Here is a 22,466-nt window from a genome sequence, read left to right as displayed (position 1 = left end):
GTTATTTTAGTATAAGAAAGCCCCTTCTCTTTTATATACATACATATAGAGATATAATAAAATTTGTAAGATGTTAGCATAGATAACATAAATTTCCAAGACCAAATGGCTCCCAAGTTCACTTGTTCTATAAGGAAGGAGATTTCACATTTAAGCATATTTATTTCCAAATAGAATCAAAGGACCCAGTGTCTACTCATAAAGTTTCCTGAGAGAATTGATTTTCCACCTCTTATCTTCTGATTCAGCAAATTAGGAAGAAATATTAATATTTTCTTCATTAAGTCTTGAGAGTACATACTCAGTTCTGAGTTCAGCCAAAGAATTCAACCAAAGAAAAAGAACCAAATGTGCCCTTCTGGCCACTGGGCACAAAGAAATTATTTAAGGCCGGAAAACCAACACCTAGCTACAAATATCTGATCTAAAACACATAGAAAACAGATTTCTCATTTGATTCTATACATGTTAAGACCCAAATTAACCTTAAAAGTAGAATGTTTTCCTCTGCCCAGCTGTTATGAGACTGGTCCCTTGTACTTTATTAAGCCAAATTTTTCAGTGAACAAACTAAGGACATTTGAAAACTGAATTAAATCATTAATGCCTATTAGCTATACCTTTCTTTCTTGCTGTTGTTTAGTCACTCTGTCATGTCCCATGACTGCAGCCTTCCAGGCTCCTCTGTCCATGAGATTCTCCATGCAAGAATAGTGGAGTGGGTTGCTATTTCCTCCTCCAGGGGATCTTTCAAACCCGGGGATCCACGTCTCCTGAAAGTCTTTATGATGGTCTATTTGTCAAAAAGAATTTGTTTATGCTCAAGGAATAGTTAGTTGATGTGAGATGCTTATATCACTTCAAATCCCATAAACATGAAGAAAGAATTTTACTTTCCAACATCAAGGACATACCTGTCCCAACATACAAGTCTTATCAGAACCAGCTCTAACTTAATCATCTCTATTGATTGCTGCTTTTAGTTCCAAATATTAGGATTTGAATATTTCCCAGGATCTTCTGAATATTACATATCAGGTTTGGGTGCAGAAAGGGTGATGCATGCTAAACTTACTTAAAACATCACTTCCAAGGCATCACTTGAATGACATCCAAGGTTGGTTTGTCTTGGATTTTTTTCTTGTCTTGAACAATCCATAAGTTTTGTGAGGTAGCTACATGGATTCAAAATGATGACTACACCAGTAATCTCCACTCAAATATGTTATTTAAAAATAAAATAAAGTTCATTGCCATAGAAAATTTCTGTTTCCCCAGACTTTGAAAAATGAAATCCTCTGCTTATTTATGACAACAGCTATAGCAATCCAAGTTTTAGGGACCATCATCACTAGATTTTAAATTGAGCCTGAAAAAGCCTACCTCAAAGACCTCTCTTGGGCAGTTTAGTAACTTTATCTTTTTCTACTCTAGCCATCTATATAGCTAAATCAGAGCAAATCCACATCATTTGACTCTACTGATGAAATGGAACTGCCAAGGGTGTTCATAATATTTGATCATCTAGAAGGAAACAGAACATATACTCCCTGGTAAATATTTATTAGATCATTGGCATTTTTGCATAACAATTTCATACAAACATAACTATGTGAATGAATGAAAATAAGTTCAACTTGCACTCAGTTAAAAAAAAGGATTCAAGAAAGTAATTTCAAAAGTTTAAAACAATGATTTGTCTTCATTAAGTCAAAATTACTCAAATATATTCCATTTCAAATCAACCAGGGGTAAAACAATCAGAGAATTTTGGAGCTTGAAAAACGTAAGAGGTTGCTTTAATACAGATACAGCTTTACATGTGTGTAATAGAGACCCAAGTTAATGTTGTCTCAAACAAGATGGAAGTTAATTTTTCTCCAATACAACCCTGCTGAAGCAGGCAAAGTGCTAGGAGACTCTGCTCTGTAAAGTATTTAGGGACCCAGGATTCTTCACATTCTTCATCATACTGCTCTACCTTAATCAGTGTGATGTCTTTGTTCACATGGCCCTTGATTCAGTTCAGTTCAGTTCAGTCGCTCAGTCATGTCTGACTCTTTGCGACCCCATGGACCGCAGCACGCCAGACCTCCCTGTCCATCACCAACTCCCGGAACTTGCTCAAGCTCATGTCCATCCAGTGGGTGATGCCATCCAACCATCTCATCCTCCGTCGTCTCCTTCTCCTCCCGCCATCGATCTTTGCCAGCATCAGGGTCTTCTCAAATATGTCAGTGCTTCACATCAGGTGACCAAACTGTTGGAGTTTCAGCTTCAGGATCAGTCCTTCCAATGAATATTCAAGGTTGATTTCCTTTAGGATGAACTGGTTTGATCTCCTTACTGTCCAAGGGACTCTCAAGAGTCTTCTCCAACACCACAGTTCAAAAGCATCAATTCTTCAGCACTCAGCTTTCTTTATAGTCCAACTCTCACATCCACACATGACTACTAGAAAAACCAAAGCTTTGACTAGATGGCCTTCTGTTGGCAAAATCATGTCTCTGCTTTTTAATATGCTGTCTAGGTTGATCATAACTTTTCTTCCAAGGAGCAAACATCTTTTAATTTCATGGCTGCAATCACCATCTGTAGTGATTCTGGAGCCAAAAAGAAATAAAGTCTGCCACTGTATCCATTGTTTCCCCATCTATTTGCCAAGAAGTGATGGGACCGGATGCCATGATCTCAGTTTTCTGACTGTTGAGTTTTAAGTCAGCTTTTTCACTCTCCTCTTCCACTTTCATCAAGAGGCTCTCTAGTTCTTCTTTGCTTTCTGCCATAAGGGTGATATCATCTGCATATCTGAGGTTATTGATATTTCTCCCAGCAATCTTGATTCCAGCTTGTGCTTCCTCCAGCCCAGTGTTTCTCATGATGTACTCTGCATATAAGTTAAATAAACAGGGTGACAATATACAGCCTTGACCTACTCCTTTCCCTATTTGGAACCAGTGTGTTGTTCCATGTCCAGTTCTTGACCTGCATACAGATTTCTCAAGAGGCAGGTCAGGTGGTCTGGTACTCCCATCTCTTTAAGAATTTTCCACAGTTTATTGTGATCCACATAGTCAAAGGCTTTGACATAGTCAATAAAGCAGAAGTAGATGTTTTTCTGGAACTCTCTTGCTTTTTTGATGATCCAGCCGATGTTGGCAATTTGATCTCTGGTTCTTCTGCCTTTTCTAAAACTAGCTTGAACATCTGGAAGTTCACGGTTCATGTATTGCTGAAGCCTGGCTTGGAGAATTTTGAACATTACTTGGCTAACATGTGAAATGAGTATGATTGTATGGTAGTTTGAGCATTCTTTGGCATTGCCTTTCTTTGGGGTTGAAATGGAAACTGAACTTTTCCAGTCCTGTGACCACTGCTGAGTGTTCCAAATTTGCTGGCATATTAAGTGCAGCATTTTCACAGCATCATCTTTTAGGATTTGAAATAGCTCAGCTGGAATTCCATCACATCCGCTAGCTTTGTTCATAGCGATGCTTCCTAAGGCCCACTTGACTTCGCATTCCAGGTTGTCTGGTTCTAGGTGAGTGACCACACCATTGTGATTATCTGGGTCATGAAGATCTTTTATGTACAGTTCTTCTGTGTATTCTTGCCACCTCTCCTTAACATCTTCTGCTTCCGTTAGGTCCATACCATTTCTGTCCTTTATTGAGCCCATCTTTGCATGAAATGTTCCCTTCATATCGCTAATTTTCTTGAAGAGAACTCTAGTCTTTCCCATTCTATTGTTTTCCTCTCTATCTTTGCACCGGTCACTGAGGAAGGCTTTCTTATCTCTCCTTGCTATTCTTTGGAACTCTGCATTCAAATGAGAATATCTTTCCTTTTCTCCTTTGCCTTTCATTTCTCTTCTTTTCTCAACATTTGTAAGGCCTCCTTAGACACTTGTTTTTCCTTTTTGCATTTCTTTTTCTGTGGGATGGTCTTGATCGCTGCCTCCTGTACAATGTCACAAACCTCTGTCCATAGTTCTTCAGGCACTCTGTCTAACAGATCTAATCCCTTGAATCTATTTCTCACTTCCACTATATAATCGTAAGGGATTTGATTTAGGTCATACTTGAATAGTCTATTGGCTTTCCCTACTTTCTTCAATTTAACTCTGAATTTGGCTATAAGGAGTTCATGATTTGAGCCACAGTCAGCTCCTCGTCTTGTTTTTGCTGACTGTATAGAGTTTCTCCATCTTTGGCTGCAAAGAATATAATCAATCTGATTTTGGTATTGACCATCTGGTGATGTCCATGTGTAGAGTCTTCTCTTGTGTTGTTGGAAGAGGGTGTCTGCTATGACCAGTGCATTCTCTTGGAAAACCTATGTTAGCCTTTGCCCTGCTTCGTTCTGTACTCCTAGGCCAAATTTGCCTGACCCTTGATTGCTCATCATCAAATTCCTATTTCAGGTATAATCTGAATTTTGTACACATTACTCTGCTCCTATCCCATTGGCCAGAAATTAGTCACATGACCATTCCTAGATGCAAAGGATGCTGGGAATTATAGTGTTTAATCTTAATATTCACATGCCTAGCTAGAATTCAGTTACTATGAAAAATGGACAGAAGATACTTGAGAGGATTAGCTAAAAGACTGTGCCTCAGAGGTGATTTTAGATCCTAATATATAAAACAAATAAAAACTGAGCTTTGATTAAAGGTGGTGAGGTGTTAGACCCCTGTTCCCTGCCTCTTGATTCCTCATGAGGGTCCTTTAATGACCAGGGCCCTGTAAGACACATCTGTAAACTGTTGCTCTAGACCAGGGATGGAAAACTAAAATGTCAGAAAAAGGTCAGAGGGGTAAAGTGAATAAAATCAGTATATTGAATAGGTCCAGGGACTGACAATGGGACAACCTAAAGAAACATTCCCAATTAGATCAGAGGGTTCTGACACACTCAGTACCAGCAGATTTTTGTCCATAAAACTCTGGATCCTGCTTACCAGACCTCCAATTTTTCAAGAGAAGCTTAGAAATCTATATTTTAGTGAAATGTCCTGCTTTTTTAATATTGGTTACCAGTTAACACATCTTATCATATTTCAAAGGCTGAAAGTACACCTGCAAGCCAGATCTACTGAAGGGTCACTGAATATAATTTATAATCATCTAAGCCAATCAGGTTATTCTCTAGACAAGGAAACAGAGACTTTGTGTGTTTGAGTAACTAGCTCACAGTAATGTAGCCACATCTGGTTAGGTTTTTTTGTCTTTGAATTTAGTACTCCTTACACGACACCATCATAAAACGCCACAGTGACGTTCAGAATAAGCAAATAAGAAAAAAAATGGGAAAAAATGTCTTTAAAAGCAATCTAATTCTATGCTACAATTTAGTGTTTGGCTTTGAAATAAAATATTTGACAGCAAATCAAGTGCATGTTCTTTGTCCTGTTCCCTCTCAATCCCATAATTGAAAGTAAAATCTGTTCTGTTTTCTACCTTCCTGGCCTGGATTTGCCAGATCCCTGGCTGCCAGATTGGGAACACCCGAGGCTAAGTACCGTCACAGATACCCCTGGCATCCACCCAGTAGCCAGTCTCCCCTGTCTCCAGCATGGCCCATGTAATCTCACACTTGTATCATATCAGTGGCAGATTCATTGCAAAGCACATTTTTCACTTTTATATGTATTTTTTTCTGTATGCTGTAAAGTTAAGTGGCTAAAATATTTTTGGCTAAAAGTTTTAAATATATGGAAATGGATAACATTTACCTTCTAAATGCCTGAGTAGGACTAAATTGTTAGTTATACTGTACTTTCATAAGATTTTTTATGAATATTTCTATTCCTTAGAAACTTCCTAGAGAAGAATCTTATACTGAGAGTGTGTGTCCAGAATGAAAAATTCTCTCATACATTATTTCTACCTTGTGATAGGGTCTTTTGAGTCCAAAATTTAGATGAAGGGGTGTGCTTATTTTCTGCCTTTATTCCTAAAATCTTTTGTTTAGATCAATCTTTCCAACACTTAAATTAGATTTTTTTTTTGATCCAGTGAATGTTATCCTAAATGTATAATAAGAGGAAATGTTGGAAACAAAGTAGTCTATACCCAATAATAATTCAAAAAGAGATTAAATTCTCAAATTTTCATTTTGTTTCATTTAAAATCATTAGGGCTCTTTTTTTTTAACCTGAGGTTTTCATGGTTTCTGTGATACTAGCAGTTAGCAAAAGTAATGTCTTTAGGGGGCCAACCTCAAGAAATAAGAGCAAAGGGGTGGGTTTGGTTTGGCTGGGAAAATACATTATTTTTCCATTGCCTATTTCTAATGTCTTAAATCATCAGATTTTATTAATAGAATAAATCGAACCACATGGAGCAATTCCAGTATCTCTGTTGGAAAAAGACAGACGCAAATGTACAAACAAAGTTGCTCTATTTCCTGGTCACTTTCTGCAGTCTTTTTTTTTTTTTTAATCTTCTATCTTTCTTTCTTCTTTCTTTCTTCTTTACTTCATCTATTTATTTTCGTTAACTTCAACCTAAATATGAAAACATTAGATTTTTACTACATTTAGGGTAAAAGCTTTCTAAAAAAAGGATTCTTCCATCCTATGCTAAAGAGAGCATCCCAGCTAATGTACAGGTGGCAGCTTTCATTACATTAAACAGGGAGCAAAGTTAGGAATGTGAGAGAAAGATAAAATCCCAAGTAATGAGAGTCAGAGAGGAAGTATTACGTAGCAATGAGGCAAGAAGGAAGATGATTCAGAAAGCATAGGGAAGGGCAAAAGTGGTTTTAAAATGGTTCAGTGTGAATTGCTTCATGTACATGACACTGAATCAGTTATAAGTGAGTGGGTTTAAATAAACCATCAATGATTGAACATTCTTCAAATGAAATGGGTCTTCCTTTGCCTCAACATCACTCACCACCTTATTCAGTGACAAAAGTAAAAAAGTCAAAGTTAGTTGCTCAGTCGTGTCTAACTCTTTGAGACCCCACAGACTGAAGCCCACCAGGCTCCTCTGTCAATGGAATTCTCCAGGCAAGAATACTGGAGTGGGTAGCCATTCCCTTCTCTAGGGGATCTTCCTAACCCATGGTTTGAACCCAGGTCTCCCGCATTGCAGGCAGATCCTTTACTGTCTGAGGCACCAGGGAAGTCCACAAAGAGGGTCCCAAATTTAAGAGGTAAAGAAGGTAAGAATTAATCAACAAGTCCATAACTTAGCAAAGACTCCTTTGGTCTGGTTTCACTCGCCTTACTGTAGTATCCTCTTTTTAAGAATACAGATAAACTGAGGTAGTTATATTTAGGAGAAGGAAGCAAAGAAAAATTATTGAGAGTAGTTGCAAGGGCAGAGTTGGGCAAGGGAAACAAAAAATACAGCAAAGATGAGAAATAAGCCACAGAAAGGAAACTCTCTCCCTCTCTCTCTCTCTCTCTTTCTCTCTCTCTCTGTCTCTGTCTCCCCTCCTCTCCTCCTCTCTCCTCTTCATCCTTGCCTCCCTTCTTTTTTCCCCTCCCTCCCTTCCTTTCTCTCATCTTCCATTTGCTTGACCTCCTCCTCTCCTTTGAAGCTCCCAAGCATTTCCCTCCATGTAATAACCTAGATCCTTAGGCAGCTCTTGTTCACTCTTTTGCTCTTTTCATTCTTTACTTATGAGTCACAGTACTTTAGAAATAAGGAACAGGAAGAGGGATAGTTTTTCAAAACCATAATATTTCATCTAAATTCTTATAATTATTAACTGATTTCTCTGCCACTCAGGTGGCCTTTGTTAACCTGTCTGCCACTCCTCTGCCAGAAAGTGCAAATAAATCACATTGTTACTACACTGGAAGTCTTTTTTTTTTTTTTTCATTTATTTTTATTAGTTGGAGGCTAATTAATTTACAATACTGTAGTGGTTTTTGCCATACATTGACATGAATCAGCCATGGATTTACATGTGTTCCCCATCTCGATCCCCTCTCCCACTTCCCTCCCCATCACATCCCTCTGGGTCTTCCCAGTGCACCAGCCCTGAGCACTTGTCTCATGCATTCAACTTGGGCTGGTGATCTGTTTCCCCCTTGATAGTATACTTGTTTCAATGCTATTCTCTCAGAACATCCCACCCTCGCCTTCTCCCACAGAGTCCAAAAGTCTGTTCTGTACATCTGTGTCTCTTTTTCTGTTTTGCATATAGGGTTATCATTACCATCTTTTTAAATTCCATGAACACGGTATATTTCTCAATCTATTTGTGTCCTCTTTGATTTCTTTCATCAGTGTTTTATAGTTTTCTATGTATAGGTCTTTTGTTTCTTTAGGTAGATATACTCCTAAGTATTTTATTCTTTTTGTTGCAATGGTTAATGGTAGTGTTTCCTTAATTTCTCTTTCTGTTTTCTCATTGTTAGTCTATAGGAATGCAAGGGATTTCTGTGTGTTAATTTTATATCCTGAAACTTTACTATATTCATTGATTAGCTCTAGTAATTTTCTGGTAGAGTCTTTAGGGTTTTGTATGTAGAGGATCATGTCATCTACAAACAGTGAGAGTTTCACTTCTTCCTTTCTTACCTGGATTCCTTTTATTTCTTTTTATGCTCTGATTGTTGTGGCCAAAACTTGCAAAACTATGTTGAATAGTAGTGGTGAGAGTGGGCACCCTTGTCTTGTTCCTGATTTTAGGGGAAATGCTTTCAATTTTTCACCATTGAGGATAATGGAAGCCTTTTGAGATGATTTCTGAAGGTGTACAGGATGCTGTCACCTTAATCACTTGAGCACAAAATCCACCCCTCCACCTCCAATACTCATTATCATTCCCCAAACATGTCATGCAGGCCTTTGGGCTAGTGTCTTTGCACACACAGATCCCTCTGTTTTCCTACCCATCCTCCAAAATTCACCTGGAGGGACTTCCCTGGTGGTCCAGTGGTTTAGAACTCGCCTTGCAGTGCATGGGATGCAGGTTCGATTCCTGGTCAAGGAACTAAGATCCCACATGCCTCGAGCAACCAAGACCATGCACCACAACTACTGAGCCCAAGAGCCACAACCAGAGTCTGTGTGCCACAATGAAAGCGCTCACATAACATAACCAAGATTCCACGTGCTGCCACGAAGCCCTGAGGCAGTCTAACCAATTGACTAATTTAGAAATTCACCTGGAGCCGTCCCCCTGCAGGAAGTTTCCCCTTACCCATATGACTTAGTTCTCTCCACCTGTGTCACAGCAAATTTTATATGCAATTATAAGAGGTACATTGATCTGTATGTCTCCTGATCTACCAGACCCTAAGCAAGGAAGCAAAATGTCAGCAATAAGGGAGTTGTTTGGTGGTGAGAGATGCTTTTACATGACGTGGAAGAGTAGAAGCTCCCATCTCCTCACATACCAGTTGTTAGAACAGGTTATGTTCCCGTGCACACATCACCTGCCTTTCTGAATTGACCTCAACTTCATCATTTGTAAAGCTGAAAAAGCCTGGCTAATAGTAAACACTCCAATATATGATGATAGTTTTGCATCTCTGTTTATGTCTATAGCTATGAATCTGTGTTTCTATCAGTAGCTATAGCTACATGTAAATCTATGTGCCTGCCTCAGGCACGCACAGAGCCTAAACGTTGTCACTCTTCCTGCAGGCATTCCTGTAGGCAGGCTTCTCTTAGAAATGTGCTCTAGAAACCAGTTTTAGATAAATGTATCAAATATTCTTAAGACTAAATATGCTCAACAGATACAAACAACGTTAGAGATTTGAAAAAGATTCCAAGCCAAATTTCTCATTTTATTCAGTAGAGTCTTATATTTATGTAAGACTCTACATCAGTAGAGTCTTATATTTATGACCAGAGTGACTACACATCCTAGTTTGCTTGGGATGGCACCAGGTTACACCTTTCATTCTGTCATATTTTTTACCTATTGCTTTATTGGAGTATAATTGCTTTATAATGATAGTTTCTGCTGCACAACAAAATGAATCAGCTACATGTATACATATATCCCATCCCTCTTGGAGCGCCCTCCTACCACCACCCTCATCCCACCCCTCTAGGTCATCACAGAGCACCAAGCTGAACTTCCTGTGCTATGCAGAAGCTTTCCACTAGCTATCTGGTTTACACGTGGCAGTGTATGTCAAATCTAATCTCATATCTGATACTAAAAATATTTAACAACTGGTATTGGGCTTCCCTGGTGGTTCAGATGGTAAAGCGTCTGCCTGCAGTGCGGGAGATCTGGGTTCGATCCCTGGGTCGGGAAGATCCCCTGGAGAAGGAAATGACAACCCACTCCAGTACTCTTGCCTGGAAAATTCCATGGATGGAGGAGCTTGGTAGGCTACAGCTCATGGGGGTCGCAAAGAGTCGGACACAACTGAGCAACTTCACCTTCACTATGGCACGCTGTGCTGAACTTAGTTGTTCCATTGTGTCTGACTTTGCAACCCCATGGACTGTAGCCCTTCAGGTTCCTCTGTCCACAGAGATTCTCCAGGCAAGAACACTGGAGTAGGTAGAGGGCACTGGCCAATTAGAAAAAGAACACTGTGATCAGGCAGAATGCTCAGAAGCCACAAGTAGAGAGACCATATAATTAAATGTCCAAATCAAAGCACTTTGGAGAGTGAAATAACACACTATTAAAAAGTATGCCAGATTCACCTCACTTCCAGCTGGATCTCATCTCTTTCTCTTCTTTTTTGCAGGTTCTATCATTGTTGAGAGTATTTGGTCCTTACTTTATTCCCTTTCTAATCCTATAGGAATTTAAAATGCTATCCTGGTCATGCCCAGTTGTCACAAACCACTTTTCTTCAAAAGTGGAAATTCTAGCCATTGTCCAACTTTATACGAACATCCTCCACTGATTTGCAGAAGACTTAGTTAAAAATGTCTTCTACTTGACCAGTCCTAGAACTTCTTCACAGAGTACATTTCCAGGAAAGGCAAGCTAGGGAAATTAAGTTCTGTAGTTAAAAAAGCATATATCCTTGCCATATCTATAAAGCTGACCTCCTTAGACTAAAAAATTAATGAGAATTGTACCATTCAATCATTTGGCAGGGAGGAAATATTTTCTACCACAGAATTTCTAACGGAATTCATGTCAACTGGATTCATATGGTAAGAAAAGCTGTGCATACAGTCAGAATAAAGTCCTTCCCAAGAATAACATGATCTTGAAATAGATCATTTTAACCTCACTAGAAAGTTTAAAGAGTTATGAGATTAGAGCAGCGAGTAGCTATTGGTGTTTATTCCTTGATTTTCTACAGATAAAGGTAGAAATTAGCAGTTCAGGTTGGGGCTTAGCTAAGTAATTTTGCCCTGAAAGGTTTACACAGCTCTGTCTATTTATTGCCATTCATACAGAATACATTCTGATAAACACAGTAGGATCTAGGGAATAGGGGTTGAATAGTGATGAACTAACCCAAGTTCAAATAAGAATAATAGCTACTACATATTCAGCGCTTACCACATGCATTGGCAAACCATGCAATTCAATCTCCACTCTGAAACTGAAGCCAAATTTACATGTAAAACAATTGCTTTGCAGTATGCAAACTTTGATGTCAGACAAATGGCATATTAAGAAGCATACAATGAAAGATTTCTATTTGCTTTCAAGTAAACAAAATGTCAGATACTGCTGTGATCACAAAAGTCAGTGAAAACAAATCCTGTTTAATAATTTTTCACTATATACTTCCAAGAGTAGGACAGTGAGGTAGTTAGAGGGTTCTTTAAAAGAAGATTTCTTAATAGCCCCAGTCAATAATGACAGGTTTAAATTTCAAAAGGGAATCAACAATTAAACCAAAGAATTTTTCCTATCCCCTAGTACATCTGTCTCAAAATTACACTTCGGGATGTATGCCTTAGATTTATGTTGCTTAAGGTGTCATTGTGCTAACTTTTTCCTACATTATGAGATAAAGAGATCTTACACCAGAATATAAATCAGCCTGCTCTCTTCATTGAGAACATCTTGCAACCAAAAGAAAAAGTCAGCTGAACTGAACAGTGTGTTTAGTAAAGGAACTGGTCTACATTTTGGTGCTAGCTGCTGATTTTATTGCCACTGGTGGCAAAGTCCAGGACTGACAGTAGCTTACACAGCACAATTTCAGGGTTGCATTGTGAAATATAAAGTTTTGTGTCTGTTAGAAATTATATTCAGCTGCTGATGAGACCCAACTACAGACACTTCAGTGAATTAAGAGATTCTTCTCTCACAGAAAACATGTGACAGACTATCTGAGACATGGATGTCCATCACAAGTTTTCTATCAGACCTACCAAATCTAAGGTGAGGTGGGCCCAACAGCATCCCATAAGATGCAAATGGTACATTTGGCATCAGGTCTTAACAAGACACTCAGCAGCCACCCCAGTCCCATGTGTTATGTTCCACCGTCACACCAGTACCTCTCTTCCAGCTCTTATCTGTGGCTCCGTGAGCAGTCCATTATGATCAACTAATGGCCAAGCTTATTTGGAGGAGGAAAATGGCCACGCTTGGCAGCCTGGTCAACTCCATATGAGAGTATAAGCCCAAAATGGGTAATTGCTTCTCTATTGCCCAATTCAGAGCAGCCCTGAAAGGAAGTGGGGAGAGAAACCCTCCCATTAGATAGGGTTTTAAGCAATCCACCTGGTCATCCACTTTGTGTGGAAAGAGAAGGGCTGGAGTCAAGAATAAATACGGCATAAAGAATAAATAGTAATATGGAAGACACAGAGGTTTGGTAAGAGGTGTGCACTTACCGGAATGGGGAGAAGTACTGCACTTTACCCATCGGAGAAGATGACAGAGCAGTAGACGGAGTGACTGCCGGGCCGTCAGCAGCCTCTGCCCTTAACCACGCCAGTCTCAGCGCAAGGCGCACGTGCGCGGGACTGCCCTGCGATGCGGAGGAGGCCAAGTCCCGCTGCACCGGCTCCCTCTCACGGGGACTGCTGTAAGCTTTGCTTCTGATCCAAGTCCAAACCTGCCAGCAACAGAGACAAATTCTGAGCCACCAATTTGGCACCAGTTCTCCAGACCAACTTGGTGCCTAGTTGATGACACTAGACTCCTCTCACCCTGGAAAATGCAGTGATTTATCTTGACTGAAATCAACACGTATTCCTAACATGGGTTTGCCTTTCTTGCCTGCTGGATGTCAGCCAACGTTGTTATCCACATGGTTACAGTGTGTGACCGACTAACCCGGGGTCCCACATGATGCTGAAGGGGATGAAAGGACCCAATTAAAGAGAAGAGAATTAGAAGACAAATGATCACGGCATCTTCTCTCTATATACAAAGATGCTTAAACTGTCTACTGTCTGCTGGACCAGTACACATGGGGATATCAGTGTGTATAAGACAGGACTTGACTCATTATTCTCTGCAAATCCTCTATGAAACCTTTCTCTGATGGTTGTGCCTCAGCCAGAGCACTTTCTATAGCACATCACTACTTTCATTGTTCTCTTCTGAAATAGTTAAGGTGTCTGTCATTATTCCTCTCTTCTTATCTTTTTTTTTTTTTTTTTGATGTGGACCATTTTTAAAGTCTTTATTGAATTTATTACAATATTGCTTCTGTTTTTGGTTTTTTGTTTTTTTCTTTTTGGCCACGACAGGGGTGGAACACACACCCCCTGCATTGGAAGGCAAAATGTTAACCACTGGACCATGAGAGAATCCCTTCTTTTCCTATCTTATCTTACTCTCATAGAATCTTGTCTTACTCTATATAATACAGTTCTTGGCATTTATTTCCCAACATAATGGGGCTTCCCAGGTGGCACAGTGGTAAACAATCTGCCTGCCAATGTAGGAGACACAAGAGATGTGGTTTGGATCCCTGGGTCAGGAAGATTCCCCTGGAGAAGGAAATAGCAACCCACTCCAGTATTCTTGCCTAGAAAATCCCATGGACAGAGGAACCTGGCAGACTGCAGTTCCTGGGATTGCAAAGAGTAGAACTGAGCACACACAATGTTGCCAGCAGTATTGAATTATAGCAATGTCCTTTTGGATCTTCTAACAACTAAAAATAATATCAAAAAGTAAAAGCATGTTTAGCAGATTGTACCTTCTAACAGGTTAGTGGTTACAAAATAAAAATCAGGTTGAAGTATCACACTGGGGAAATTTTTCCTATACCTTCTGTTCTCCAATCCCTCTGAATAACTGTTCTCTCTTTAATTAATAAAAATATTTTCTTTTTCCATTAAAGAGATCTTTTCTCTGCTTTTACAAAATACAGGCAAGATCAATTGGTTACTTCTGATTTTTTTCATCTCTTTATCTTATGTTTTCTATTTAAATGTTAAAAGCCTAAAATAAATACACTCCTCCACAAAGCAAGATTTTTTATCTTTTCATTAAATGCAACTTACCCTGTCCAACTTGACACATACACACTATTATATTTAAAATAGATAACCAACAATGACCTCCATAGTACAGGGAACTCTGCTCAATAATCTGCAATAACCTATATGGAAAAATAATAGATATATGCATTTGTATAGCTGAATCACTTTGCTGAATACCTAAAACTAATAGAATATTGTTAATCAACTATGCTCCAGTATAAAATAAAATGTTCTTTAAAAATGCAATATCACCAATATTCTAATCATGTGCGAAGTTAACCAACTTCTCAGTATTCACATATTCACTTATAAAGCAAGTTCACAGTAGTGTCATTTATCAAAATTTAACTTCTCTCTGCTCCCAGAAAAGAATTTTCTACATCTGGTTGTTCCTATGCCCCCGATTCATATTTCCATTGCCATCTTCTGTTTTATTCAGCCAGCTTAGAACATCACAGTGCCTTTCTACCCGTGCAAGAAACATTGTATTCCCATTTCTCTAATATGCACTTTTTCTCTTTTAATAAAATCTTGGCCTGTTTAACTGTATTTCTGGAACATCAAGTCAGAAGTTCTTGTTATTTTTTTCCAGCTATTTCTTCCAAAATATATCACATGTTACTTTATTCTCGAAGCTTACATCATCTTCTTTCATCCCTTGCAAGGAATGACTACAAATATGCCTCTTGGAGTAATTCTTAGTTATTTGATAATCAAAATTCCCATAACATAATCCCCAAGCAGCCCATACCAATTTATCTTCTGAATCTTTTTCTGACAATAAAACATTGCTGAAACAATTCAGTGATGTCTGCTTCACAGCTTCAAATAGGTTTCCCTTTCCCATTTGGTCTTCCAATTTCTTAAGAGGAATAGAAGGGATCTGAAAGAAAATTAACCCCTATGTCCCAAAAACAGATGAACCTTAAATAGTCCAGCAATAAACGGGATATTTTGAAGAAAAGAGTACACATTCACAGATAAAGCATTAATCATTTGAAAAATATTAGGCATCTGGCATGTAAAATATGCATGAAATTAGCATCCACCTAAATTGGACAAAAAATTCTTAGAAAAAGCTGAAAATGCTGTAGCAAAAATAAAAAATAAGATCTTCCATAATTCATCAATTCCAACAAATTGATTTTTTGGAAGTTTATTTTTAGTGAATTGTCCTATTTCTCCTTTGGAGAAATGTCTAACCTCAGTTGCTTACACAGTCTTCAATTAAGGCTTCAGGTTTGTGGATGGACACTGCAGATGGTTTCTGATCCAGGACCTTAGTCTACACCTTAATGCTATCCTACCTGGTGGTGCTTTTTCTTATGTCTTTCTCTCAAGATTTTAACTTCTGTGAAGGTTGGAGATATATGCCACATCTCATGACTCTTCATATTCTTATCACCTTGCACACATATTTGGTAGCACGTTAGCTATTGAGTGATCAAGTGAGACCAGGACACCAATCCAACCACCTCATATTTGAAGGGGTGTTTAGGTGAACCCTCTAAAGATATTCCCTCCTAATGCTGGCTCAAAAGTTTCATCTTTGTGTGTGAAAGACATATTACTATTACAACTACATTGAGAGTAATCTGAAGCTGAATAAAATTTTCCTGCCCTATTCTAACCCCAACCAACTTGAGTAAAGTCTGTTCCTTTTCTTAAATGAAAATTGAAAAAGGAACCATATATTATCCTGCCAATTATTGTATAATTTTATATAATAAACTTTGAGATTTTTGTTACAATTATTTCCCTTTTAGTAGGAATTTTAATTATTTGAATAACCTGTTCTTTCTGTTTTGCAATGATGCAAAGTCAAACCAGAAAGCACAGCTTTTCAAGCTATGAACTTAGTCTACTGGCTATTTTATTATATCAGACATGCCTCCACCATTCCCCCAGATATTATAACTAGTGGATGAATTGCCTTCACCTCTGACCCTCACGGGCAAAGGTCCTCCCATATCTGCTTCCTTACTTATATCTCAGATGTCCCATGATTACCTCCTGGATGTCCCCTTGATACTCAGCTGGGGAAGTCTCTAGTCTGGTCCAGCTTTGTGCTGTTTCTTGAAACTATTTATTAGGTTGTTTTTAAAGCTTAAACATACTCTCTTGTGAAATCTGATTAATCCCCATTGTTCTAAGGTATATCTTGTTTATATGCTACCATAGCATTTTTCATATTACATTTTGTTTACACTCACATTTGACAGCCCCCTCTATTTTCTGAACATTCTTTTTACCTCTTGCCCTTAAACAGACAGTGGTCCCTTATAATGTATGCATTTTTTTTGCCATTTATTTTTATTAGTTGGAGACTAATTACTTTACAATATTATAGTGGTTTTTGCCATACATTGACATGAATCAGCCATGGATTTACATGTGTTCCCCATCCCGATCCCCCCTCCCGCCTCCCTCTCCATCCCATCCCTCTGGGTCTTCCCAGTGCACCAGCCCCGAGCACTTGTCTCATGCATCCAACCTGTGCTGGAGATCTGTTTCACCCTTGATAGTATACTTGTTTCAATGCTGTATAATATATGCTTTTATACTAGCAAAAGTCATCTTTTCTGGACATCCCCAAAGCTCCTAGAATGTAATCTAATCAAATCCCAAACTACTAGAAGCTCCATGAGAGCAGGGAGCTTCCCTGCATTAATCCCAATATCTAGTTTACAGAACAGAGCAATGGTCAGCACTAGTCTCAAGGACATTAGTGGTACAAAAGAGTACTTGATTAATATGCAACATTATGAACAGAACCATGTTATATCCATTTCTTTAGATATTTGTAAGTCATAAAGACCCTGAGAAATGGAGTGTTTCCTGCCATATCAGGAAACAAGGACGTCACAGTCATCAGTGACTGCATTGCTGGCCTCCCATGTGAGCCCCCAGGGCACTCAGGAAGGAGAAGAATACATGGGACCTGGGAGCCATCAAGCTGCAGCCACGCCCTATGGTGAGCCCCAAGGGAGTGCTCAGGATGTGAGAAAAAGACCGGATACTGGCCCAGGATAGCTGAGATGCATACGAAAGGAACAATTCCAGTGAGTCCAGACTCACACCTTCCCAAACTTAGAAAGGTGCTAAATTCCCTAACTTGAGATATCTGGTTTTCTTTAATTAATAATAATCTCTTGATGTTCAGACTATGTGCCCTTTGTTGCAAAACTTCTATATAACCTGGCTCATTCCCTGTCTGCTTGGAGCAGTTCTGTCAGGGTCACTTGCGATGCTGTCTCCTGGGCTTCAAGTCCTAAAACTTCCCACCAAATAAAGCACAACTCAATTTTTAGATTGTGAATATTTTTGAAGTCAACAACTCCAATAACTCTTTCACAGCCCACAGACAGAAGACTGCCTAGGATTTAAAATTTTTCCATCACTGATATTTTTTATTCATGTGGTTTCACAAGAACACTCTTATTTTGATACTCAAACAATTGTCATTTTTTAAAGCTTTATGGGTTCTGGGTTATCTGCTTGCAAAGTGACTGCTGTATCCATCTCGAAACTCAAGCAGCTGATGTTATCTTGGGTATAAAGAACAGTCCTACAGGATGACTTGAAGAATCAGACCACTCCACCCCTAGATGCTTCCTATATTCTCCAAGCAGTTCCGATTATTTCCTGATGTGGAATGTCCAGGGATGCTTGTCTGCATGGGCCCCGGAGCTCTGCAGGAAAGAACTTAAATCTGACCAGCTATTGGGGTTTGGACATGTCCCTTTATGTGGCACGAGGAATCCCTTAAAGAAACCAGACTGAAGGAAGAGAAAGTGGAGCACTGGAAAAAAGAAAAAAAAAAAAAAACTGCCCCAGTGGAGATAAAAGCCTGGCCAAGTGGACAGAGTGAGCTTCAAAGAAGCTGGGTTCCACGGACTGTGTTCGATCTGCACCCATGCCTGTGTCTGAGCCTGGCAGGAGGGGAGCAACGTGCCTAAGGGTTAAAAGCAAGTGGGCAGTGAGGGTGAGAGCAAATCAGTGACTCACTGAAACAAAGGGTCATGGACAGCGGTGCAAAAGCAGAGAGCAGCAATCAGACAGAGAGGCTGCAGCAGTGATTATGGGGGACACCCTCTTTGACTTCTTGGGGAAAGCTCAATGAGGTGAGAAAGATAGAATTTCCTACCAAACAAAGCTCAGACCATTGTTCCCACCTCCCACCTCCAGCTAGAGGAAAGAAAAGTTACATGAGTCAGAAGCAGCAAACTGAACAGAAAGGAAAAAAAAAACTTTTAAAAGTGTAAGTCATGTCACCGGATCAGCTCCTAGCAGTCTTTCCCAACAAGAATGTAAAAGGAAAATGTAAAAAGGAAAACATCTATTTGAAAGCCTCTGTGTCACGTAACATCTTGTGAAGGAAGGTAAAGGAGGCAGACGGTCTAGACTAGATGGAAATAGAAGTATGGCACTAGGAAGGTGTGCTCACCCTCAGGCTATTTCAGCCTGAGTGTGTGAAAGAGAAATACCAGTGAAAGGAGTGACTGAGCTACTCACCAGCACCTTGACAAGAGCTGGAGTATCCAAGAGAGAAGTTCACTCCAAACTCAGTAACTGCAGGGGTCCACTGGGACCAGAGGAGCAAAAGAGGAAACGGCGTTGCCAGAGCCTAGTGCGTGGGCCTCTGAGGCCGCTGAGAAACCCTCCCCTGCCAATGCTGCACTGGGCCCCTGGGGCCAGCACCTCCTCAAATGCCCGCTGCTGCTGCTGCCGTTGGAGCCACATGGACCAAGAATCCACAGCCCACAGGGGACCTCTACTGACAGAGGCACCTGCCAGAAGCCAGGAAGAAATGCATGTCCTTCCCTCTTCCCAATTCCCAATCACTTGCCAGTATCTCCCATTAATAGAACCTAATAGGAAGGCAACCAGCAAGGGAATCTGGGGAAAGTAGTTTACAGACGTTCAGACCCCAAAGTGCAGAGTATCAAGAAGGCAAGGGGTGAAACTGAGAAGCCAGACTCTCTAGCAACTAAATAAAGCATAGTTTACATTATCAAGAGAAGCTCATTTGCCTTCTTAGAAACAAAGAAAAAGAACAGTTGGCTCAAAATAATAGTCAATTTTTTAGGCTTTTTCTCCCAGAAAGATATATATACATATATGTTTTTTCCAACTTTATTGAGATACAACTGACACAAAGAATTGTATAAGTTTAAAGTGTGCAAAATGTTATTTGATACATGTATAAATTGCAATATAAATTACATTTATAAATTTATCAATTATTCAGTGGCACTAGCAGTAAAGAAACTGCCTGCCAATTCAGGGGACTTAAGAGATGTGGGTTCGATCCCTGGGTCAGGAAGATTCCCTGGAGAAGGGATTGGCTACCCACTCCAGTATTCTTGCCTGGAGAATTCCATGGACAGAAGAGCCTGGTGGGCTACAGAGTTGGTGGGGTTGCAGAGTTGGACACAACTGAGCGACTTTCACTTTCACACCATTCTATCGCATAGTTACATTCTCTCTCTTTTTTTGCGGGGGGATAAGAATATCTAAGATCTACTCTCTTAGAAATATTCATACAATAATATTATCTATAATCACCATCCTGTTTATCAGTTTCCTAAACTTGATAATCTTGTAACTAGAAGTGTGTATCCTTTAAACAATATCTCCCCATTTTTCCCACCCCATAAGCCCTGGTAAATACCACTCTATTCTCTGTTTCCAGGACTTTGGGTTTTTTTAGATTTTTCTTATATCTGAGGTATAACTTATATCTCATACATATAAATGAGATTATACAGCATTAGTCTTTCTCTGTCTGACTTATTCTACTTAGCATAATGTCCTCAAAGTCCATCCATGTTGTCCCAAGCAGCAGGATTTCCTTCTTATGGCTGAATAATTCCATTGTGCATGTGTGTGTGACATTACAGTATCTTTATTTATTCCACCTGTTGACAGACACTTAGGTTGCTCCTATATCTTGGCTGTTGTAACACTGCAGTGAACATGGGACTGCAGTTATTTCTGCAAGATTCTGATTTCAATCTCTGTGGATATGTACTCAGAAGTGGGATTGCTGGATCATTTGGTAGTTCTGTTTTTAATTTTTTGAGGAATTGCCACACAATTTTCCATAGCAGCTCTATCAGTTTTCATCCTCAACAGCAGGGCATAAGTGTTCCCTTTTCTCCATACCCTCACCACTTGCTATTGCTTATCTTTTTTTATAATAGCCATTCTAACTGGTGTGAGGTGATATATCATTGTGGTTTCAATTTGCATTTCTCTGATGATCAGTGATGTTGAGCAGTTTTTAATTACCAGTAATTATATAGCTTAGTTGAGAGCTAGCTTTTATACTTTCCTCTATCTTCTACCTCATCATGGAACTTAAAAAATATCAATATAAGCTGTATTTATCCACATATTCTCTTTTATCTAAGATTAAATCAGGGTCAAAGATGATGTAATTTATTATTCTACTTATTATCCTGAATTCTCAAGGTCAGGTCAAAAAATTGATGTATAGTGTCAAAATTTTTACTCACACTAATAAATACTACTTAAGTAATTATATGAACAAAGAAGTATAGATATTTAAGAAAGTTAAAGAAAATTTTCTCTAACTATATAAACCATTAAGATAATACATTTTCAATTTTAAAATCCTTAGCTACAGTATAGACATTTACAACTTTCTAACATCATTATTGAATGACAGAAACTTTTTGAGACCTCTTGTTGACATTTTAATTTTTCATTCAAGGGTGTTTTCATCAAGTCTGAACTCACATATGGCAGTTTCTTCCTAAATAATTTTGAAAATGACATGTTTTACCTTCTCTTTTGACTTGTAGTAAAGGCCTAAAGTACCCATAAATGAGGGGTCATTAAGGAGTAGCTCTTCAAAGACTTAGTGCTTTGCCTTGAATGCAACCACGAGGCTGAAAAAGGTAAAGATAAGGACTAGGAACTGTTGGATTTAGGGACGAAAACTCATTGGTGAGTGCCCAGTTTCTGTGGAATAGCAGATGTGACAGCGAGAAAGTAAGTACTAAAGTCAGACCAGCGGCGTTTGAAAGGTCTTCAATATTTTCAAGTTACTTGTTTCTCTGTGTCTCATTTTCCTTCTGTGTAGAGGTGGGTACGTTAAATACAGTGACACATTTAAAGCTCTTAAAACAAAACACGACAAGTAGAAAGCAGTCATTAAAAGTTTATTGTCATCAGTATTAACGCATTGGGTTACAGAATAGTCATGCGCTGCTGTTGGAAGTTCCGAGATGCTAACACTCAGTGATCAATTTGGCATTCACTTGTTAACTTAGTAATCCTGAGTCTGGGAATTTATCCAACAGATAAGCCTGCTAACACAGAATGGCACATACAGTACTGGTAATTGCAGCACTGTTTGAAGACAAAGGTTAGAAAAAACACAGGGGACCAATTATATACACCACCTTGTATAGCCAAAGGAATACAAAGTCACTTATACAAAGGCTGAGAAGGCCTTCAGTGTTCTGATCAATCTCCAAGATATATCATGAAGTGTAAAACTCAAGGGGCCAACAACCATGCTTCTTTTTCACTTAATAAAAGGAGGACATCCCTGGCAGTCCAACAGTTAAGAATCTGACTTGTGACGCAGGGGACATGGGTGTGATCCCTGGTCGGGAACTAAGATCCCACATGTCATTCAGTCATGTCTGACTCTCTGTGACCCCACGGACTGTAGCCCACCAGGCTCCTCTGTCCATGGGGATTCTCCTGGCAAGAATACTGGAGCGGGTTCCATGCCCTCCTCCAGGGGATCTTCCCAACCCAGGGATCGAACCCAGGTCTCCCACAAGGCAGGTGGATTCTTTACCAAGGTCCCACATGCCAAGGAGCAGCTAAGCCCAGTGCATAACTATGGAGCCCACACGCCACAACTAGAGACTCCATGCTTCACAATGAAGGTCCCCCGTGACACAACAAAGATGCTGCATGCTGGAAATAAGACCTGATGCAGTTCAATAAATAAATCAATTAATTGAAATTTTAGAAGAGAAAAGGAAAATAGAAGAATCATTCTTCAAAAGGGGTTTGTTACCCAATCATGGAAGTCATTCAGTGATCAAAAAAAAATTCTCCCACAGC

The 22,466-nt window shown here is 39.3% G+C and overlaps 1 protein-coding gene across 2 annotated transcripts in view; it reads right to left on the bottom strand.

Annotated features, from left to right (window-relative positions):
* The window catches only part of TSPAN8 (tetraspanin 8), a 278,039-nt gene that overhangs the window by 129,221 nt on the left and 126,352 nt on the right, over positions 1-22,466 (bottom strand). For both annotated transcript variants that reach the window (XM_043447173.1, XM_043447174.1), the window contains exon 3: positions 12,750-12,973. The gene's annotated coding sequence lies outside the window, so the exon portion shown is untranslated. The remainder of the gene's footprint in view (positions 1-12,749; positions 12,974-22,466) is intronic.

The sequence above is a fragment of the Cervus canadensis genome, chromosome 25 (assembly GCF_019320065.1).
Source record: "Cervus canadensis isolate Bull #8, Minnesota chromosome 25, ASM1932006v1, whole genome shotgun sequence".
In the NCBI taxonomy this organism is placed as follows: domain Eukaryota; kingdom Metazoa; phylum Chordata; class Mammalia; order Artiodactyla; family Cervidae; genus Cervus; species Cervus canadensis.
Note: the sequence above shows the minus strand (reverse complement) of the source record. Positions and strands in the feature narration are given on the sequence as shown.